Here is a 21613-nt window from a genome sequence, read left to right as displayed (position 1 = left end):
CTTCTTTTCAGTGCATCTGAGAATCTCCTGATTTGTGTCCAGTGATCAGAACCAAGTAGTTTGCGTGTTCAAGTGTGAAGGGGAGGGGCTTGGACTTTAACTGACCACCTGTGAGAAGCTTGCTGAATATCTGCTGTTTTAAATAAAAGTTTGTTGCCAAGACACAGAGAAGGGTGTCAATGTCACTGATTTTGTGATACCTGGCACATAGCTGATCTTTGATGAAGCTTAAATATATGGAGAGTAGAGATAAAATGAATGAATAAGGATAAATGAACATACCATTGACCTGTAGACGGAATGTGCCCAAGCACAAATAAAGTCGCTTAAAACATGATGAAAGGTTTTGTGATTTCTTCTTGGTAGCTTGATTGAATCATTGTCAAGTGCTAATTTTGTAGATGACAAAGGCATATCAAAAGGTCAGCTGTTCCCACATGATTTGTGGGTTCTCTTGGATTCACTTGTCTGACTTGGGTTGTTGTTAATGCCAACTCCCCCTTGCTCTTCTAAAGAGCTACAGAAGTTCATTGCTTATCCCTTTGGGACATCACTAGTGACTGCTCCTAGCATTTGCAGACACTAGTGTTGGTCTATCAGGCTGAGGTTCTGAAATACACAAGAATGTGTTTCCCAGTTATGCTCCAGCTTGAGAAGATGGACTTGCCACAGAGTTAGCCATTTAGCCCACACTCCTCCCTCAAAAAAGAGATCCAGTCTCCCCTACCTCATGGCTACTATCAATATATGCCCAAGAAATGCTTGTCTCATAAGAAGTTGGGGTAACGTGGGCCATCCTGAGTGTATGCCCTATGCTACATACCACACTTCCCACAAATGAGCTTATTTAATCCTTTCAACAATCTTGTGGGTTGTAATTCCTCATCCATTCACAGGGGACTTATGTGGGTTTGCAGGGAAGGCTGGGTAATTTGCTCAAGACCTTATAGTTCAATAATCGTAGAACTGAGATTTACGAATAGTCCAACCACACATTCCTTTTTACTTTCCAAATTGTTTTTTGGACCATGAGAATTCCAATTATAAAAAGGCAAACTAACTAACACACACCTATGTCTTTACATGTGAGACAACAAACTTGTACACAGGATTAACTTAGTTAATCAGCAGCGCATCATGATGGTAGAGGTGAGCAAGAAACACAGCTGCTACCCAAGTGGTCTAATGAGGCACAAGGGCTTTGCTGGAAATTGGGGCTGACTGCAAGATTATGGGTACTTGCTGAGACGCCTGGGGTCCACCCACCAGGTTGCTTTCTTCCTCAGCCACTGTAAGCAGTTTTCCTCCCACTGTAATCCCTGCTCCACAGTCAGCATTTATCATGAGCTCACCACCCTTGTACTTTCAGGTTTCTTTTGGTTGCTTTCTTTGTGTACCTGCTCCCTCCCTTGCTTTTTGTTTTATCTTTGTATTATATATGAAATCTTGGTGAGTAGCATATGGCAGGATCTTCCTACCCAACGGAACAATCTACCTTCCAGTCCAGATACAGGCCTTTCATATTCCATATAAATATCGACAGGGTAGATATAAATGTGTAGTCTTGCTGGTCACCTTCTGTTTGCCATTCCAGTAGTTGCTATCTTTACTCTCTTTTCTCTGCCTTACTTTGAATCGACTATCTATTGTATTTCCATTGTATTGCCTGCCACTTCTAATTTTTTTAGTTATGCCTCTTTCTAAACTACTTTTTAAAAAGTGGTTGCTTCATGGCTTACAACACCTAGTTTATCTTAAAATGCTATTATGTCACTGCATTTGTCAGGGTTTGCTAGAGGAATAAAACCGATAGAATATATATTAAAAGGGTATTTATTTGATTGGCTTATGCCAACATAAGCCTGGATGCCTCAGCAGTCCCAGTGTTGAACTGAGGGCCTAGAGGACTGTTAGATAGCTGGTAATCTTCAGTCCATTTGGAAGCTCAAAGAATCTGGGTTCTGATCTCAGTGAAGGAGTAAAGGGGCAGCAGATGTTTTTATCTGACTCCAGAGGCTCAAAAAGACCAATACTCTGCTCTAGACAGAAGATGGGCAACAGTTCACTCTTATTCAGTGCTTTGAGTCTGTTCAGGACTTTTAATCAATTGGATGAGGGACATTCAGGTTAGGAAGAACATTCTGCCTTACTTAGCTTCCTGATTAAAATACTAATGTTACCTCATCTAGAGATATCTTCAAATACACACCCAGAATAAAGTTCTGGGTGGCCCGGGTGAGTTGACTTGTGAAGTTGGGCGTTACATTTCTCTTCTCTGTCAAGCTGTTGGTGGGGAGATCAGAGTCAACCCAGTCTGTGGCTGGAATGTAGAAGGACTTTATTGCTTGAAGCATCTACATCAGGGCTTGGTGACTGAGTTCCTGGAGGACTTCTGTCAAACCGCCTGTTCTTCAGGTTTCTGTTGGCTTCAAAGGTCTACACTGCAGGATGGTTCTCACAGCAACTCTGACATTTCGTACAGTATTCTGCATGTGTACCTGATGAAGGCCAGAGGCAAAAGAGTAAGTCAATTCAGCATCTCTATATTTTCTAGTGCTTTGGTAGAGTCTCCACTCTAAGCAGAGCCAGAGTTTTGACCTTTTAAAGTGTCGTTGAGATTTGGACTGTGTTTTACACATGTGTGTGCTGCCAACCTCATCCCCCTAATTTGTAATGATACAAACCAAAATGCGTCTCTTTCTGAATGTGACTTTCTGAATTTATGTAGTCCTAGGTTTCCTTTGTGCATGTTTTAGTCTTTGATGGATTGTTTTATTTTACTATAATAGTAAATCCACCATATTCTTGTGATTTTCTGAACTTTACAAAGACACTGAAGCCAACACTTGTTGTAGTAAGCTTCTGAATATTTTAATAATAAAACTATATAAAATGTCTAGACCCACTGATTGGGAGTTTTACATTGGGGGGGGGCTCCTATCTTTAACTCCTTTACCTATGAACCCGTTTCCTTCTCTGAGACCTTTCAACAGTGGTTCTATGATAGATCACCTCATACCAAATGCTTGTTAGGATTTACTGTGTAATTTTTCCTGGGGGACATGAACCAATATCCATTTTCCTGAGAGGACACCAATGAAACTGCTCCACTTACTTCTAGCTTAGTGACCAGTGAACTCATTGGTGTTACTTAAAGTACCATGCATGTCAGAGGCACCTTTATTACCGAACAGCCCAAAGAGTGGATGTTGACTCCCAAAAGGTGAATTCCTTGAACTCCCCGCCCAACTGTTGGTCAGCTTCACTGGAGAGTCTGCCTTCCCCAGCTATTTTCTCCATGTTCGTAACTTCAGGAAGGGCCCTGTAAACCTTGTGAGCCTTGCACCTTCCATTAGCTTCCCGAGTCTCTTGAGTCCCTCTCCTCTCAGTGGTAGAAAATGTTTAAGTTAAGAGTAAACAGCTAGACAACATAACTTCACTAATGCTTTAAGGGATTTTGGGGGGTAAAGTCCTGTCATGAAATTTTGTCTCTTCCTGTTCTTCACTACCCTTTCCTTTGTCCCTGTCTCTGTTCTTCATCCTGGCAGGCTGCTCTCTTAAAATACTTTTTATTTTCTTTTGACTCTCAATTCTTAGTTTGTATTGTAACAATGAAAACAGATGTTAGGGTTAAAAGGAATTCTAGGGTTAAATTGGCAATGTTCTAAACACTTAGAAAAGTCAACAAGGGAGCTTGTATCTGAGCTTGAGACAGCCAAGCTGATCAGATATGGGCAATGCTTTGAGAAACACAACAGGGCCTGCCTTGTCACTTCCTGGCTAGCTCCCGTGAGCTCTCCACCCCTCGAGGAACAAAACACTATTGATATTTTACATATTCTTCCATTTAATTACAATACTAAATTGTGGATATAGTTACCTTCTAAATGCCCTCAACCCATTCTTAGAAAGAGACCACCCTAATTGCCACATGGACAGGGATTTAGATAACGATGTGACCAGGAAAGCTTCAGCTTTGTCTTGGAGGTGTGGTAGGAGTCAGAGTCCCATAGGCAGTAAAGACAGGTATCCATTTGAGCTCCACACAAGTCACATAAGTGAGAACAAAATGAACATGGATTAATTGATCACTATCATAGCCATCCAACGTTGGGAGCTAGTGGACCCACAAGGTTGAGGACTAGCATACCTAACTATGGCAAATGGCAGGCCAACAATGCTGGGCAGATTTGATGACCATTTCCTGTCCAGCACTGTAGACTCTTGAGTTAAGCCTACCACAGCTGAGGGAGGCTCCATCACTCTCAAAGATTATACAGACTGTTGTCCTGAGGAATACAATAATATTTCAAGATGAACATCCTGAGGTATTCTATAAAAACTACCTTTCATAATTCAGCACCTGCCCTCTTAAGGAATCACCTGCATTTATTGTTGCAACATATGTTTTTTTCTCTTGTTGTATTACAAAAGGGATAGGTATCTGATTACACCAGGGATTAGATCACATGACCTTTTCTGTTTATTTGGTTGGTTTTGGCCTTACCTGAGCTTGAACTCAGTACCTAATGGATGTTACCGAAAAACTCTACTGTTGAGCTGTATCCTCAGTTGTGAACAGAACTCAGTTGTGATTTTTAGTACTTTTTAATTCTGGGAACTATATAGAAGCATAGAAATGGGTCAAGAAAATAAGTTGAGAGTGAAATGGATATTTGATCAATGACTTGGTTACACTCCATGTCATTAAAAAACATTCCAGGAATATTCATTCAATTTTTTCCATGAAACTTTTTTCCATGAAAACTACCACACACTTCCATGAATTATATGGTTCACGAATATTTCCTGTGAGACAGATTCTATTAAACATGTAACATTACAGCCAAGGAAACCAAGGCTTTGAAAGACCCCATTACTTGCTCAAAGGTGCTCAGCTCATAATTAGCAGGACACACAGGACAGGTCAGGTCTAATCCAAGAAGTTTAATGTTCTTCATGGCACACAGAGTCAGGCTTTCTTGACATACCCTGTCCCAGTTCTCACAACCCTGAAAGGTTGATATTTTAGCGCCTTAATTGGATAACTGAGAAAGCTCAGAGGTGGTAAATCTGTTTTTCTCTGGTTACATATCCAATCAATGGAAGGGATCCAGGATAAGACCAATTTTGTGTAACTGATAAGATTTTGCTTTTTCTGTGAGCCCTGGGCATTCTGGTTGGGTAACATTTACATAGTTGGTGGTGATACTGCATAATGGGGGTGGGAGGGGACAACTGGCCACAAAAATTGTGCCATAACCGGGAAGGACAGTGACTCTGGGATGGAATCCAGACCTGTGGCTTCCAATCCTTATAGTTCATATTTTTCTCTATGGTACTAGGACTCAAAATACCTATAATTTTTATTGTCCCCCAAACAATAGTCTCCATCCTTGTCTCAAAGCCAGTGAGCGTTTCTCCTTCCTTAGTGATTCTCTCCAAACAGATCGTCAGCTGACAATGGCCTTACACAGTCCTGCAAGGAACAGGAGACCAAACAGCGTGTTTAAAATAAAGTGACCCTGACCCAGACCAGAATTAGAGGCCGAGAGACAGATGTGCCTTGACTGGGGTCAGCAAAACATCTGGTGAACCTGGCCCATTGCTTCACAATTAATCTTGGTGTTGCATCTAAATACACGATGGGACTGAGAAAATTGAACGATTTGATTGGACACATTTTGATAGTTTAATTTTCAATAACACATGGTCAGAGCTTGTTCACATAATTGCTAAATAGATTAATATGCCAATATTTCTGACCAGCTGGAAGGGAAAGATTTAAGCTCTGAAAGCCTTTGACAGGCCTTTAAATTAAAGTTGATGTTCTGGAGAGAATGGGGGTGCAGGTCTCTAGAGAGTGTAAAATCAAATGAGGGTTTATGATCAAGGCCTGGAAACCCCCGATTTTATTATCCTTAAAAGGAAAGACTCTGTGAGCCAGCTGCATAATCAGCTGCTCTTTAGGGCTCCCACATCCAGAGGCTGGGACTACTGGAAAGCCCACTACCCTTTCTGAGGGCATTGGGAATTCCTGAAGCATGGTCACACTACATAAAAGCCATGAGACATCACAAAAATGAGTTGATAATGCTGTAGTAGGAGACTGGTTGTTCATTTCCTAGTCACTCAGACCCAAATAATCACATAGAAACTATATTAGTTACAACACTTTTTGGTCAATAGCACAAACATATTCCTAGCTAACTCTTACATCTTAAATTAACCCATTTCTATTAGTCTGTGTTCTATTAGTCTGTGTATTGGCACAAGGCTGTGGCTTACCAGTAAGGGTCCATCCACCGTCTGTCTCCTTCAGCAACTACATGGTGTCTCTTTGACACCACCTACTCACTCTCTATTTCTCTGTTCAGATTTCCCACCTGGCTTTGCTCTGCTAAACCATTCACCAATACAGTTTTATTCATTAGCCAATAAAAGCAACACATATACAGAAGGCCATCCCACATCATAGTGCTACCCAACACGGTTTGGTAGATGACCACTTTGGCCTTGAGGTATCTTCTACCAAGCTGTTTATGACAGTTTCCTTGTGGTTATCTGCAGAAACAGAGGGAGAAACCTGGGGGTACAAAGTATCCTTTTCTGTCACCTTCAAATATTATCAGTGGCATTCAGGAGCCAGGGAGCTAATAGTGTTTCATTTCCTGGCAAGAACATGGCCAGTGTTTGTCACCAAGAAGGGTCAGGAGAGAACCACAGCAGGTTCAAGGATCGAGTAAAACCAGAAGGTACACTTTGCAATGGGACACATGGGTTGAGACTAACAGGAAGGGGAAAGCCAGTGAACAATGGTGACCCTCAGTTTTCTCATCTATAAAACAGGATGTTTTAATGATTATGTTTAACGATAATTCACTTACTTAGACCAAGTGAAACCAGTATGCCTCAATAAACATGCAACCAGGGTTGGGTGATGCCTGTTGATAAAACACTTACCTTGTAAGCCCTTAGCCTGAGTGCAGTGCCCAGAACATGTTTAAAAAGCTGAGGGTTATAGTCTAACAAGCACTGGAAATGGGGAGACAAGAGAATCCCTGGGGTTCCCTGGTCAACCATTCTCTTCATTAAGCTCAGGCAGACCAGTGAGACCTTGTCTTAAAACCAAAATCAAAATAACACACACACACACACACACACACACACACACACACCTACAAACCAAGGTAGATACTGCCTGAAGAACAACAGCCAAGAGTGATCTCTGGCCTTCATGTTTATACACACAAATGCATCTACACACACACAACATGCACTCACAAAATGTAAAGCTAATTAATATTGTCCAAGAAGAGATGTAGGTATTATGTGGATATTATGGGCAGAGATTTGACCAGAGTAAGTCAATAATGTGGAAGAGGAATGCATTTTAGGGATATAAAGCTGCGTAGTAGGCTTAGATAAGCAGGAAATCATTTCAAAGAATGAAAACTTGACTTGGGGGAAAGTGTTCAGGAAGTGGGAGTCAGAGATACACACACATGCAGACACACAGAGAGAAACACATGCAGATGCACACACACACACACACACACACACACACACACACACACACACACGGCAGAATCAGAGAGAGTAAGGCTAATCAAGAAGTACCTTCACCACCACAAACCTCCCTCCTCCCTCCTGCTGCCCCTGCCCCAGCCTTCCCTTTCTCTTACTGTCTCAGAAGCTTCAGAAATCAGTGTTTCCAGGACTGTTAATGGTAACTATTCTGAGGGGGTGCTTACAAGGCTCAAGCCTGGTATTTTCGATGACTGACAGGTGGAACATTTTAGCTGTCCGGATGGGGATCTGGTAGAGGACTGATGAAAGTCTGTGCCTGTTCTTCCATTTGTTAATTTAAAGAAAATGTTTTAAGTGAATTTGGTGGTTGGGGAAAAAAGGTATGTGATTGGCAGCCCCTGAAGGACTCGCCTTAAAGAGAAGGCACAGAAGTGGGGGCTGTCACTGAAGAGCCACTTACTGTCCACCAGGCTTTTCACTTCTGTATCAGGCACTCCAGTTCTGGGCAGACTGGTGATAATGGCAGTGATAATGAGAAGGGAGGTGATGCTGTGTCTTCCCAGGAGGTTGGGCAGTATGGCTTTCTGTCCCTGGGGGATAATTTATCTCGTGGATTCCCACCCACCCAGGAGAGGCCAACGTTATTTTCTTCTTGCAGGAAACTCAATCTGATTCAACAACTATTTATTGATTTCTTGAATACCTACTATGCATGAGGCAGGGAGCCCTGTGCCAAGTCAATGGAGGGTCTATATCCAGCCCTGAAAATGTGACCTGACCCTTAGAAAATCTCATGGGAGGAAGGGAAGGAGGTAGTGCCAGGCTTTGAGTTCAGAGTTGAGGGTTTGAATCCCAGCTCTGTAACTTACTACATATACTGTGAGTGCCTCACCTACTTTCATTTTGAAAACTTTTTATTATCATGTGTTAATTATACACAATAACAGTTGCAGTCTGACATATTCATTCAGTATGCAGGTTGCTCATATTCACCCCATTACCCTCTCTTGTTTCTTTCCCACCCCTTTGACCCTATTTCTATTCCCTTACACTTCCATTATTTCCTTTGTCCTCAGTACCCTGGGGGAAGCATACATCCTAGTAGCTGCTTGTGACGCCATGTGACATGGCTCAGGAAATACAGTGCTATTACTACACACAACAGGCCAGCTCACTAGTTTGCTAGCAAACCCAGCCTCCTGGTCAAGGAATGCTCCTCCTCCCATCCTAGCAGATTTTCAGGGTCTGCCCCTGCTCACAGAGGTAAGTGACCCTGACTCTGAGGTCCAGCACCAGTGCTCCATGAAATATTCAAGGCGATGGTATCTGTTGACAGTCATTAGCTCTGCCTCACGTTCCTCTCACCACAGTGGAGATTCATTAATATTTATTCATCTTGATTTGCTTTGTTTTTTCTCGCTTTTTTTTTTCAAAGCCCATTTTAGGATTTATGGAATAATTTTGTGGAATGCGTAACTCATGCTCTGTGGATTTGAGCAGCTTGAGTCGCCTGCAGCAAAATCCTTCCAGGGATGGTAGGGTCGGAGCTATTACACGTCCAGCCAGCCTCTGTTTAATAAAAAGCCTATACAAAGGCTTTTAGAAAAGTCCCTGTGAACCACTGTGTGAGCTCACAGCGTCTGTGAGAACCACCCTGTAAATGTCCAATATTCTCATAAAGTTCCTCCCTGGGTGCCAGGGTCCCTGCCTGTCATAGCAAGTCATCTTGTCAGCCTGCACACAGCGTGATGAGAGGCCTCCTTGGCTTTGTTTGCTGCTAAGATCAGCCAGCTGGGCAGGTGCAGGCAGAGACTGGCACCGGACTCGGTGACAGACCTTTGCTTTTTCTTCTAGCAGCTCTGAAACCACAAATGAAGCCTTCAGTGAGGCCAGCCTCCTAGACGCCAACTTGCCACATGGTTAGGAATTTGGTCCAGAGCTGCCCACCCCTTTCTTGGCTGAGCTGCTCCTTCCCAAGAGCCAGTTCTCTTACCTATTGCCCTGCCTGACTTCCAGCACACTGTGTGGGTCACTGGGGGTGGAGGGGAGAGAGCAGAGACAGTGAAAGAGGATACATCTAGCAATAGGACATGTGCCATCATCTGGTTTTTGTTTATCTCTGGGTTCTCAATCCGAATCAGAGTGAGGTTCAGCTGAAGGCGGGTCAATGTGAAGTCTGACAGTGCACGCCGAAACACACAGTGGGGGTTCTCTAGCAGTTATGGGTGGGGATATTGTTGATATAAATAGAACCTGAAGGTGTGTATCTGACATATGATTGTTTTTGTTTGTTTGGTTTTCAAGACAGGGTTTCTCTGTATAGCAGCCCTGGCCATCCCAGAACTCCCTTATAGACCAGGCTAGCCTCTGCCTCCTGAGTGCTGGGATTAAAGGGTTTTTTGTTGTTGTTGTTGTTTTCTTTTCTTTTCTTTTCTTTTTTCTTTCTGTTTCTCTATGTAACGGACCTAACTGTAGTGGAACTAGTTTTGTTTCGTAGACCAGGTTGGCCTTGAACTCATAGAGATCCACCTGTCTCTGTTTCCCCAGTGCTGGCATTAAAGGTGTGAGGGTCACTACCACCTTGCAGGGATTAAAGGTTTGTATTCTCTATTCTCTCATAGGAAAGGGGGACAGCTTACTCTGTTTTATTCAGGTTTTTTGATATGGGAAGTTTCTAACAAGAGTGAGGCCTCCAAAACTCTTGAAGGTTGAGAATGGGAAGAGTCCCAGAAGCTGCAGATATTGCCTGGAGAGTTGGAAGTTCAGTACGTACCTTCCCTGTCTTGGAGGTGAGGGTGAGAAACAGGGTTGGCTGTTGCCAGATTCATGTCTATACGAGGCTTGCATTTTTTTTTTCAAACAGTAGAGTCATTGTAGCCTTCTAAAACATGGAAGGTCAGTCAGGAAACACTTGTCTTGCAAGCATGAATTTAACCCCCAGAAGTTAAACAAAATGTTGAGTTTGGTGAACACCCCAGATATCAGTCAGTACCAGGAAGGCAGACACAGGCGGACCCCTGGGGATAACTGGCTAACCTCGCAGAATCGGGGAGTTCCAGACCAGTGACATACCCTGTCTCAGAAAATAAAGTAGATAACAGAGAGATGACACCCAAGGTTGATTTCTGACCTCCCTGGGCATGGGCATTTGTTCATATGGGTGAACACACACATGCATGTTTGTGCATGCATGCGCACACGCACAAACACTATGCATGAGTGAGCACACACATACATGGACAAGCCTCCAAAGAATCCTGAGTCATATGTGCCTGAAAACGCTTCCTGAGGCAAGATCCTTTAACCCAAGGCAGAGACAAGCCCATAATGAGAACTAGGACTATTTTCCATCCACCTTGCTTTCTTGGGCCTGGCAGGTGGGCACACAGAAGGGATGAGCCAATTTCTGCTTCATAAGTAAGTTTTCATCTAGTTCTAATAACGAGTAGTCAGGCCTTTATGTCAGTGGGTTCCATACCCAAGGATTCTACCACACACAGCTTGACAGTGCCGTACAAAAGCAGCTGCATCCCCAGTGCACTTTTATGGGTGCTTTTCTTGTCGTTATTCCCTGAACAATATGGTGTGACAACTACTTTATGGCATTTATGTGGTATTAGGAATTAACAGTAAAGTAGAGATGATTTAAGTGTGTGGGAGGCTGTGCAGAAGCTGCAGGCGAACAATTGCTCTGTTTCATACCAGGGACTTTAGCACTGCAGGTTTTTTTTATTATTATCCCAGGTCCCAGTACTTACTTCCTCACAGACACCAAGGGCCAACTGTTTCCTATTTGGTGTAAGAATCCTGTGAAGGATCAGAGGCATGCCACGGGCTTCTTATTGTAAGAGAATTTCATGGCTCATTGAGACTACAAGACCACTGTCAATGAAGCAATGAGCAATGATGGCATTCATCACGTAATACCTGAGTAAGATCTCAAGGGAGATGGGATTAGAGAAAAGCAGAACACAGGGAAGCAATGAATGCACAAAAGATGCTTCGTGGTGGAGCAAGGCTTGACTTCTGTCATGAAAGGCTGACCAAGGATGGAGGGGAATGAGAAGTGTAAAAAACACCCACCAGCCTGTTAGGAGTCTGAGACACTGTAAGGCGAGGATACCCTTTCCTTTAATGTAGAATTTCTCAAGCCCTTGTGCTGATTTTCTCCTTCCTCAAGATGTTTTGTTGTTGTTGTTTGCTTTTAATAGGTATGAGTGTTTTAGTGTGCCTAGTATGTGTGAGCCCCAAGTTGCATCTCAGCACTGCATAAACCACTCAGAGTGCCACAGGCCTGTAATTCTAGCAGTTGGAGAAGAGGCAGGAAGTTCAAGGTCATCCTTGACTATAAAGCAAGTTTAAACTCAGGTGTTACTCCTTGGGGTTTCTAAGTCCTTTGAGAATGGGATTCTTATTGGCCTGGAACTTGCCAATTAGCCTAGATTAGCTAATCGACAAAGCTCTAGGGTCTGTCTTGCCTCTTTCCCCAGAGCTGGGACTAGAAGCATGGGCTACCATGCCAAGCATTTTTAAGGTGGGGTCTTGGGACCAAACTGTGGTCCTCATGCTTGTGTGACAGGTACTTTACCAATTAGCCCTCTCCCTGGCACCCTCCAACACACACACACACACACACACGCACACACACACACACAACTTCTATTTTGTGTAATATCTATTACCAAACCTTAAATATAGTAGTCTTTGACCCAAATCTTAAACTGTAAACTCAGATCGGTTGTTCCCACCAGCAGCTGATCAGGTGACGACAATAGTTAAATCACCTGACTCCTTTGTGCCACCCATTAAAATTGTTGTGACAAGGGAAGACAAAACAAGGTAAGATGCGCCAACCACATCAATAGCCTAGACCCTGAACACTAGCAAGTTCTGAGCAGGAAGCAGCTGCTCTCCCCAACCCCCCACCCAAGTGCTTCAAGACCCTCTGGACTCCGACTTCTGTTTGAACTGGTAGGAAACAGGACCCACTGACATCTCAATACTGTGAAAGCTGCTGTTGACATGTCTCGGGGTGTGGCATGGCAAGGTGGGCCAACTGGAGGACAGGGTGATACTCAAGGCACAGAAAGAAGCCATCTATAGAAGTTGCAGGATCCCTTATGCCTATGAACCTGAATTTCCAGAGACGAGGCAAGAGAAAGTCAAGGACCAGGTCACTGTTGCCTTTCTGCCTCTGCCACTAGACACCCGGAAAACATGGCTCTTTCTCCTCTGATACGAGGAGCTGCATCCTCCAGGAACTGCATGGTGATTCCATAGAATTTGTGCTGTCTCATAGATGCCAGCTAGTCAAGTTGGGGGCACTGTCAGTGACTCATGGGTTCTAAAGCACAAGCAAGGTGGTGTATCTTGGGTGTCTTGCCCCACCGCACCTCCTGGGACCTCAACTTCTTATCTCACTACTCATGTGCCCACTTGGAAGACCGCAGCTCAGCTTTTCCAACCCAGCTCATCCACTGAGTACTTTAATCACCAAGGGAGAGGGACAGGCAGGCATCTGTCTTTGTACTCTGGGTCTCCCTGCCCCCACTCCTCTCCCTCTCCTGTCTTCTTTATTTTGCTTTTTTTTTTTTATCATACTGACTTTCAAGTCTAAAAGCTACAAACCTTTACTGGTTATTTGCTTTTAACTTATTGCTTTGTTGGGTGCTTTGTTTTTATTTGTATACCAAATTATGTCATGCTCACAATATGTAAAACATTTATGCTATATACTCTTCAAATACTAATTCAAGCCTCTCCAGTGAAATAATTACCAATACTATTTCCATTTTACAGATCAATACTGAGGCGCAGAAGGGCAAAGAGACTTGATGGCTCTCACTAGTGACTGTCAGCTCTCCAGCTTTGCTGTCAATTCTCAGACCTGCCTTATTTCACACACACTTTATGTTTGGGGCATTACATCAATCACACAGCAGGGGCATCCTTATGGTAGGAAAATTGGGGTTCAGAGAAATAGTGACTTGCTCAAGTCACACAGTAGGAAGGGAACACAGCAAATCATAAATTTAAACCTAGGTCTATTTCTCCTTTCAAGGGCCAGCTCTGACCTGCTGGCCAGCCCTGCAGAGAGGAAAGGGGCTGAGCTGAAGAGCTGGCCTATGCCAGTTAAGGGCAGACTCTCCTTTCAGGAGTTGAACTCCACCTTTGGTGAAAGTGGTAATGGTTACCAGGGCAGGAGGAAGGTACCTGGAGGCCCTGAAGTGTAGGTATGCTTCCTGCTGGTTTCTAAGAATGCCTGTGTAGATCTGAGTGCAGACAGCTGTCACTCTCTGATGAGAAAAGACCTGCCTGGGATGGGGAAGATAGTCTGTAGGCCTGCTCCATGTTCAGAGTTGAACATGTGTGCAAATCTTGGGGCTCTTCTAAATGCAAGTTCTGATGCCATGGGTCTGAGCCAGGCATTTCTAATGATCTGGCAGATGATGCCCTTAGGCCAGGTCATGAGACCACACTTGCCAGTTCTCCGAGCATTCTACCCTTTGGGTCTTGGGCCTTTTCTTCCATAGATCTGTGTTGTGCTACTCAGACATCTCCTCTGCAGCCACATGATTGCTGAGGAATTCCAGAGGGTAGGAGGCAGGGGAAGGATTGGAGTTGCTGTCATTTATGCTAACCCCACCCCTTTGCTAAAGCCTAAAGGCAAGGCCCTGGCATCTTGCAAAACTGCCAAGCCCTCTGGACAAGGTCAAGCCCCTAAGCATCCATTTCCATAGCAACACTTTGCAATGTGTCTCTCACCACCAAATCCCTGTTTGAGCTCACATTAGGTTTATTCTTCAATAGCCCCATGAACAGATGCTTGCCCTCTCCCATGAAAAAGCAGGAGCCCCTTGCTCCTTCATCCTCATCCCTAGAGGGTACCTGGGATGCAGGGTGTACTCTAAATTTACAAATGAAACCGTGAGTGACACCAGACCTCCGGCACGTGTTTATTTTCATGGAGACTCCTTTAGTCTCCATGTTTGGCAATGGCTTCAAGTGTTAGGTAAACACTTTAAATTTACTTCGTAGCTCAGCAGTCAACTCCAGTGGGCAAAATTTGGGGAAGAGAATGTGGGAAGGGCTGGCTGAACCACGTTTCTGAAGTGCAGGGAAAAGCTGGGGAGACCTATGAATTAACTTGAGGAGCAGAAGCAGGAATCTGAAGCTCCCAGCCAGGAAGGACTCCTTAGCTGTGGCTGGGTCCCCCTCAGCTTCTCACAGGTCATGTGTCAAGCTCAGCAGCTTCAGTCACGTGCTGCTTCCACACCTATTTTATTCTTAGCCTGTGATCTCAGATTCCCAATAGCATTTATCAAATCTGTGGAAATATCCCCTTCTGTCCCCTGCAGGGGAGGTTTCACTGGGGAGGGGGGGAGCTAATAAGTTTTCTTGCTGGCTAATCGGTTGCCTGAGGCAAACACCAGCAGCTCCGCGCTGGCTTGAACGGAAAGGGTAGTGAGTGATGCTGGAACCTGGGTGCTTTGCAGAGTAGTGCCCAGATGGAAGTGGCTCATTGCTTGCATGCTCTCTCTCACAGCGTTGTTTCTCAGGGACTCCTGGGAGCTTAGAGGCTTCAAGCTCTGAACCCTAAAGGATCCCAGGCTTTCTCAGTCTCTTTAATCCTCAGATACAGTTCAGGGAGTATGCTGCTCAGACCTCATGACTTCCCTAAGCCCATCTCTTTGTAAGGAGTAGACATTTTGGGGAGTATGGGACTCTGTGCCCACTGATCAGACATTCACCTTTAACTTTGGCAGCATTCTTTACTGCACTAGAAACTGGGAAATCCAGAGTCTTGTGGTAATGATGGAGCTTAGAACTGTCTTTTCTTTTGGGCTGACATTTCGTAGTATGCAATGCTTGAACCCTTTAGACCACATTATAGAAAAGAGACCATTCCAAGCTGGGCTGCATCACCAGCCCTCCCTTTACTTCCTAGGCTGCTGCTACTATTCCTCTGGGCTCCACAGCCAGCTGCTTCCTCACCAGCAGCCTGCACTGGATCTCTTTTGTAGATACTCAGCAGCTCATGGGTGGCTTCTGCGGGTCCTCTGTATTCATAGACGCCCAGACTTCCATTCTGGTGAAGGCTGTGTCAGAGAGTTCTAGAGAACAGATGGGAGGCTGTCATTGCACGTTACTGATGCGCAGAGCAGCCTTGGCTCCACGCATGCCAGAGCTCGCAGCCACACTCGTAATTCTTCCTCTGTTCCCCGGCCCCAGCCAGGAGCACAGCCAGTTTTGGCAAGAAGAGAAAGTATGTTCTTTCTAGGGCATTTATATAAAACATGCTAGGATTGACGAGAGGCTGGGGAGCAAATCTTTTCTTCTTTTATTAGCAGAGAAAATACTGTGCTTCTCCTAGTCCCTCATGGGATCTAAAATTAGAAGTCTGTAATCCATTGGCCTAGTGTAAGTATCACAGTGGGCTAATCCTGAGACCTTCTGGAGATGCTTTCTTTGCTGTCTCAGAGCTCTCCAACAGCCAAGCTTTTCAAAGAGCTTCCTATTAGCCAAGGTCACGGCGCTATGGAATCCACACTAGTGGAGGAGCTGGCAGTAACTTCCTTTGTTTAACTGTGGACACAAATACTGGCCAGAGGAGAGAAATGACCAGCCAAGGATTACTTAGCAGGCAACTGGGAGTCCAGCTCCGGTCTAGCTCAGAGTGTTTTTAGGAAAGTAGAGGAAGGTTGTAAAAGGAGTGAGAGACTTTCTTTCCTAGCAGAGGGAGGCGGACGATGGCTTTCCACATTTTTTTATGAAGGCCTGAAACTTACCCTCACGCCTTAGATGGTTTACTGGCCTCACACTGGGGAGGGACATTGATTATGTTCATTATTGATCTTCTGGGGGAGACCCCCAATTTTTTTCTTTGAGCCTGATATCTGCATTAAATTGGTCCAAAGGTCGTTAGAATTTTATTAAAAAATAGAGCTGTCATACGTCAGATGACCATTGGCGTGAAGCCAGCTTTTACTTCTCACACGTGGTGGTAGAGATGTAGGCACACTTTTGAATCAGAGACTTCCTTTGACCCAGGAAGTCCATTATAAGGTCACAGAATGTTCTGACTGTAATAGCAGCATCTCCTGGAGATGACGCAGAATGTGCTCTTGGAAGAGCTGAACTGAGCTCTCTGATGTAGGCAGAGCTCTCTGTGCACTTAGCAGACCCTGGCTTTTCATGCCTTTTTTTTTCCTTCGGGGCTGATTTCCTTTAGAAATATTAATTTAGACTAAACTGTGACATAGCTTGCTCTTCCGGGGATGTCTCTGTTCTAGTCTGCAGTGATGATCCTCACAGGAGATGATGGGGCCTCTGAGACAGGGGGGTGGAGCGTCAAGCTGGAGAAGAACCATGAGAAGGAATCATTGCCATGGGAAGAGCTCAGCCCAAGCCGTCCTGGGGTTTGTCCACTGTGGCATGAAGAGAAAATGAAAAAATCCGACTTTAAGAAACACTGGAGATGAAGGGTAGTAGGAAGAATAGATAAAGGCGCTGAAGCTCAGGACCGGATAAGCTGGACTGAATTAGAGTCATGATTACCAGGGGAGAAGAGCTTGGATTTAGTGACTGATAACATCTAGGGGATTAATGAAGGTAAATAATTGTTGTGTCCAAGAGCCCCTGTCTGCTCACAGTGGATCTGTAGCAGCAAAAGCAGAAAAGGGAATCATCTAAGTCTGGTTCTGTTCTCAGAGTTGGTACAGCCTTCTTTCCAATCGTAGCATCCACCACCTGTGGACCACCTAGCCCATCACAAGCTCAGGAAGGAGGCATCTGGTCACTTAGTACTGGTGTGGGGTCTTTAAGCATTTTCTATGGGTTCATCTTTGGTTTCTTAGAAGCAACCCACATAGAGTATGTAAACTGATGTGTAGTGCGTGTGTGTGTGTGTGTGTGTGTGTGTGTGTGTATGTGTGTCAAGATGAGAGGGCAGGGAGCAACCAAGGGCTAACGGTTGTTGTGTATTGTGCAAGGCACAGGAGAAAGAGAACTAGTCTCTCATGTAGAAGATCTTGATGAATTTACATAAGTGAATTTCTTAAAGTTTGAAACCTTTTCTCCCCATTATTCTTATTTTCCTCTCAAATCAATGCATGCATGGGAGTTTGATTTTCTATAATCAGTGTCTTTCCATAAGTATTTCCATTCTACAATCTAAAGACTTGTAAATAAACCCATTAGTTTACCCAGGGGGCAGGTGTCTAAAAGCATCTTTGGTATAAAGTTCATTGCTGACACTTAAAGGATTTCTGCGTAGGACTCAGCTTCCTGAAGAAGACTCATCCTGATGAAGAGGGCTTCTCCTCAGAGTGGGGCGCTGGATCCTTGTGGAAGTCTAGGATAGACCAGGCTTTGTCTTCTCAGCTCCTTGAAAACAATGAGCTCTCTCCTCACTAGTGTCTGCCAACAACAACAACAAAGAATTCATAGCCCCTCTGTTTGCTACAGGAACCACTTAGTTCTCCTTTTGACCTTGCCTTTCAGAAACAGGTCCTACTTAGTCGTCAAGGCCAGGCATAGAATAACTGAGACAGCCTCACAGCAGGGTGACCCCCAAGCTGTGTCTGTGTCTAGGCAATAACCCCAGAGCTCCAGAGCCCTGAGGGTGGTGATTTAACAAATCATATGTTTAAACAATGTGATGGCACACTGCTGCTTGAGGGGCCTTTGAAACACATTTCTAAATAATGGGGGAAATAATGAGTACCCTCGCAGTGGATTTAAGTGACACACACATGGTGGGGAGGGCTCTAAGAGTCTTGCATAATGAACTTTCCCCTCTTCTTTTATCCTGCCTTTACTTTATGCTTGCAAATGGTCACTGAGAAAGAAGACCCCTGGGCTCTGTGTAAACAGGAGAAAGGATGGGCAATCAAGCTTTTCCAAGATTCTGGAGCTGAGACAGCTGAAAACCTTCTCCAAAGCTCATGGCTCACCAGCAACCTGAAGCTTATTGTCATATTGTTTATGACAGAACTACTTGCTTGTATATAGGAGTCAGAGTGCTCATTGACTCAGTGATCAGTGGTTATCGAGACCAGGGAAATTCTCAGTGGCAGGAAAATTTTTATCTATGAGTGTGAATTGGGAGCATAGGGAAATATCCTCATGAGATGAATTTCATGTTTGCAACAAAGGCACAACTCCCTCACAGTCTACCTACTACCTCCCTTAACACTCTGAGTTCTTCTCTTGCATTCCCAAGTTGCTGGGTTTTGGACATGTGTTTACTGGCTATAAAGAGAGTCTACTCTGCTTCTCTGCATGGCCCAGACATCTATTCTGCCCTGAAACTGTCTCCTCATCCACAACTGTTGTAATGTCACTGACTCAGCCAATATTGCTTTTATGGAACCTCATACAAACAAACAAAGCAGATTTTATAACTGTGTTAATATAAAGACTCATGGAATATAGATCAAATTCATTGCTGCATATTTATTTGTATGATATTCATTTATTCTTCTGAAAGAAAATTAATTGTCATAGGCTCCTAAAAATGCCTTGGCCTTAGCCTGAGTGCTGGGTTCCTAGGTCATAAACCTAGACAGGTCTACCCTGCCTTGACAGCACCTGAAATGTTTCTTATTCCGTGTGTTCTATAATCTTTCTAATACTGCTCCCCTGCCCTGCAGTTATCTGCTTATCTGCCTGTCCCCCACTAATCTGAGAGCTGCTTGGGAGAAAGAACTTTGCTTTGTCCACTGAGGTTTAGACATTAGGATACAGCCTGTAGACTGTAGGGAAGAGGTTCACATTGAGGTGTGATAGAGGCGAGGGGACCGTGGGACTAGTCTTACAGGTACAGCCATAGCAAGAAAAACTGTTTCAGTACAATGACACCTGTGGGGGTGGTTGCTGGATAAAGGTCTGTCTTGGCTGTTCTTCTTGTTAGCAGGCGCCTGACCCGCCCACAGGCAGCAATAGACCTGCTGCTGTGGTCAGAATGACCTGTGGATCTGGCAGGACAAAAGGCTAAGTTACTCTCTGACCACTGAGGCTTCTATACCCCAAGGTAAATGCCTTTCAGAGCCAAGCAAAGCAACCTGCATGCAATGGTCCTGTGTGACCACAGCAAACAGAAAAACAAAAACAAGGCAATCAATAAACCTGAGCAATTTCATAACTTCGGTTTGGGGTCTGTTTGGCCAGAGGGGAGAATTTAATTGCAAGGCTCGTATGTCTCAACTGCCTGAGGCTAGCAATTGGAGTGGGAAGGTGGAGAGACAAGGCTGGTTAAGAGCAGAAACTGAGGGCCTAGAGTGTGGGCAGGCCTGCCACCATTTGCAGTTAGAAAGCTGCAGAGGAGGGTACTGGAAAGTGAGTGCTTCCGACCTGGCATTTCTGCTTTGAAAGGCCTTGAGCTCAGCGGAGTGATGATCTGTCTTACATTCTGGGATTTATTCCTACAAAAGCAAAACCCAGTAGGTTGTTGTGCCCACAACCCACTACATTATCGTTTGGAACAAAGGGGGAAAAGCCTAAGATACAATTTCTAACTACCAACAGCTAGACAGATTCCGTGTGAATTCTCCTCTGCCAATGATAGTGTGAAGTCAAAGCCTTCATAGACCCCTGGACTGAGGAAAAGCAAGGAACAAGAGAGAAGAAGTGGGTGTTCACGAGTGGGCTGCAGTGCTAAACTGGTTCCTCCTGCTAATCCCACTGAGTGTATTGAGACTTTCATCACCCTGAGACGTACTGGGAAGACTGAGCTTTTACGAAGCCTTTTATGGTTTGAACGTGTACTGTTCCCCCGCAGGGCTTGTTACTGAAGACTGTTGGCATTTTGTATATGCACATGATTGTGTATGTATGTATATATACATTAACATATCTATTACCCTTTGAGATTATAACATAATTACATTATTTTCCCATTCCCTTTCCTTCCTCCAAATCCTCCCATGTACCTCTCCTTCTGGATGGCACCTCTAGGAAACTTTAAGTGATGCCTAGATAGAAGAAGGATGCCCCTGGGTATGTCTCTGGAACTTGGGTCTTATCCCAGGCCCCTCCTCTTCTTTCCCATCCCAGGCATAGCCTCTGCTGTATGCTTCTGCCACTATGATTCTCTGTGCCATCCAGAATGAACAGGACCAAAGACTGAAGTCTCTGGAACCATGAGCTAAAACAATCACCTCTTCAAGTTGTTTTCTCAGGTGTTCCTAACAGCCACAAAAGATTTCTAGCAGGAGCCAAGAAAGGCATTTTGAAGGAACTATAGTGCCTAACCCCTCGCCTCTTTTCTCTCTTTCCCTGTACCCTATCTGCCATGTGGTGATCCTGCTTGGCCCATCAGGCTCTCACCCTGGACTGACAGCACAAGCTAAAATGTATCTTTCATCTGTCCACATTGATTATCTCATCCATTTTGTCTCAGTGATGGAAAACTGTTTCTGATTTGATCTCATCCGAACCACGTTTTAATTAGCCTTTGGGGATGTGCTTTTTATAAAAGGCCACTGTCACCTACATAGAGCTAGTCACTGACTCCTGCTGCCCTCCCTCGTTCTGTTGTCTGTTGCGGCATGCCACTCTTCAATAAGACTCAGTCTTCAGTCTCCCTCACTCTGCAGTCAGGGGTCTGATGCAATGGCCTTTCTGGCTTTGCAGGTTCTTTTCGTGTAGCCTCACTTGGGTCGAGTCACAACCCAGCTTGTCCTTCATATTCATTGTGCCATTACGGGGTGGCATACGCACAGGGCTTTGCTCTCCCCATCCCCAGTTTCATTCCATGCCATATGCTTCCTCATCATAGAAATGCTCTCCTAATACTTTCTTCCTAGAATAGCTGCAAAACTTGTACTAGCCCTGGGACCTTCTACATATACTTTCCTGCCTCAAGATGCCCACTAGCCAGGCTTCTCATCACCTCCTGAAAAAGTCTGTACCTGGGCATTTGAGGAAAATAATGAAATGAGCTCTGGATCTAGAATTCGTTAACTGTACGGTGTTGGCTGAGGTTTCTGTCCTACCCAGTCCTGCAGCCATTCAGTCCCAAAGAAACAAACAGAGGTCTACATTAATCATAAACTGGTTGGCCTAGTAGCTCAGGCTACTT

The sequence above is a fragment of the Alexandromys fortis genome, unplaced genomic scaffold, assembly GCF_014885135.2.
Source record: "Alexandromys fortis isolate MF-2015 unplaced genomic scaffold, M_Fortis_MF-2015_v1.1 scaffold_62, whole genome shotgun sequence".
In the NCBI taxonomy this organism is placed as follows: domain Eukaryota; kingdom Metazoa; phylum Chordata; class Mammalia; order Rodentia; family Cricetidae; genus Alexandromys; species Alexandromys fortis.
The sequence above is the reverse complement of the archived record's forward strand: the minus strand, read 5'-3'. Positions refer to the sequence as shown.